The sequence below is a fragment of the Mizuhopecten yessoensis genome, unplaced genomic scaffold (assembly GCF_002113885.1).
Source record: "Mizuhopecten yessoensis strain PY_sf001 unplaced genomic scaffold, ASM211388v2 scaffold714939, whole genome shotgun sequence".
NCBI classification, from domain to species: domain Eukaryota; kingdom Metazoa; phylum Mollusca; class Bivalvia; order Pectinida; family Pectinidae; genus Mizuhopecten; species Mizuhopecten yessoensis.
Genome location: NW_018479371.1, coordinates 3,949 through 5,864, shown reverse-complemented (window position 1 = coordinate 5,864; position 1,916 = coordinate 3,949). Strand labels below are relative to the sequence as shown.

Genomic DNA, 1,916 nt, shown 5'->3' with positions numbered 1-1,916 from the left:
GGATTCTCATCACGGCATTTAATATATTATCAGTTAAATTTGCCACGACTAGAAAATATTTACACTGTGTAAAACAAAATGTCCACAAAACAATGATGGCAGCGGTGGGATTCGAACCCACGCCTCAATGAGACTGCTGCCTAAAATTATAAAACATTATAAACGTCGTTCTAGCCTTTGGAATCTATTGCAAAATAAATATTGCATATCAGCGAAATTAATGTGATTCAAACGAATATATTTCGTCACTCGTAAGGTAGCGTGGCCGAGCGGTCTAAGGCGCTGGTTTTAGGCACCAGTCTCATTGAGGCGTGGGTTCGAATCCCACCGCTGCCACCTTTATTTTGTGCACTTTTACTTTGAAAGTAATTCCGTAAGACAGTGAAAATTTAGTGTACAACATTGTAATGCATGAATTTGCTATTGAGTCGGGTTCTTATCGGGGATCATTTTTCTTTTACTTGTAAAATATGTATAAAGATATTATAAAGTATCAATAGGCGTACAAAAAAAGTTCACAAAATATTAATGGCAGCGGTGGGATTCGAACCCACGCCTCAATGAGACTGGTGCCTAAAACCAGCGCCTTAGACCGCTCGGCCACGCTACCTTACGAGTGGCGAATGATAACCGTGTCATTATATCAATGACTCACATTATCCCTGCTGATCTTAAATATTTATTTTGCTATAGATATCAGACTTGAACAGTTTTATAATGTTTTATAATTTGCTAGCGACACACAATGACATTACGGAGTTAGAAAAATACATAATACACAGGGTTTAACCACAGCATTTGAAAATGTACAAATTATAAATATATGTAAATCAGCCTGTTTTTCAGATACAGGGTTATGTTTTTATATAACCATTCCGTCTGATATTTTCGTACTACAGTTGTAACTATATCATAATATGTTTTAATTATTTCATGTAAAAGTTTGACAAAATGTTTGCAACCTCTTGATCTCGATGTCTATACAAGTACTCTGTGCAGATCATGTATAAGAATTATCTTATTCTTTTTAAAATGTTTTTAAAAAAATATGAATATAACCAACTCGTTTACCAAAACATAACAGAATTAATTATTTAATTACTTTTTTACCTCAAGACTGGTTTTGGTTTGACTTAACCTGTACGCTATTTGCTAATATGAAACAAAAGCTAGAGAACCTTGGCCAACTGTGTCGAAAAAAACGTAATTTGAACTAAAAACCCATAAAACTAGGGGAAATATTAACAAAAGCAAGATTCACAGCGCGAATTGCAGGCGTCGTCTGTTTCATAAACAACACCCGCCATGTAAATACATGTCTAATCCAAATAATGCCACGTGTTCAAAGCGAGTGCCGGAGTAGTGACGAAATGAAATAACTATTAAGGCAAATTAATAAACACACTAATAAAAACATCGACCTTCGTATCACACACGAGAATAACATATTTCCGAATAGAATAATGATACCAACCATAAGACTTTGCACATAGTCCTCATCAACCGTCAGAATTTAACATATATCACAGAAATTAAGACATTCTCTTAAATACCGAATCAGCTGTGATATGCAACCGCCGTAGTTTGGGGAAGTAAGAAAGCGAAAGTTCTCGACCTGAAAACCGTCTCGCTTATCGTACACCTTAGCTGTAAGCTGTCCTTGTTGGTCATGTTGTAAGCAAAGGCAGAGGAAAGTGGTTGACGTAAAAGTATGTGCTGTGTTCTTGAATCAAATTTCAGAAGGCAATATACGACCGAAGTCATGTTATTTAAACACAGCACATATATCTGAAAGTATATTGAAGAACTGGGCAAAGTTTTTACTACCAGTCTTGTAAAGTTCTTCAATAAATTCAGCTCATATGAAAACAAGAACAAGTCGGTCAAAAGAGGGGCACCGATTGTTCCATAGAAAT

General features: G+C 35.6%; 2 non-coding genes across 2 annotated transcripts; one reads left to right on the top strand and one right to left on the bottom strand.

Annotated features, from left to right (window-relative positions):
* Nucleotides 1–255: 255 nt before the first annotated feature.
* Trnal-uag lies at nucleotides 256–336 on the top strand. Its single transcript has one exon. It is a non-coding gene; the product is annotated as a tRNA-Leu (tRNA).
* A 193-nt stretch (nucleotides 337–529) lies between these two features.
* On the bottom strand, nucleotides 530–610 carry Trnal-uag. Its single transcript has one exon. It is a non-coding gene; the product is annotated as a tRNA-Leu (tRNA).
* Nucleotides 611–1,916: the final 1,306 nt, after the last annotated feature.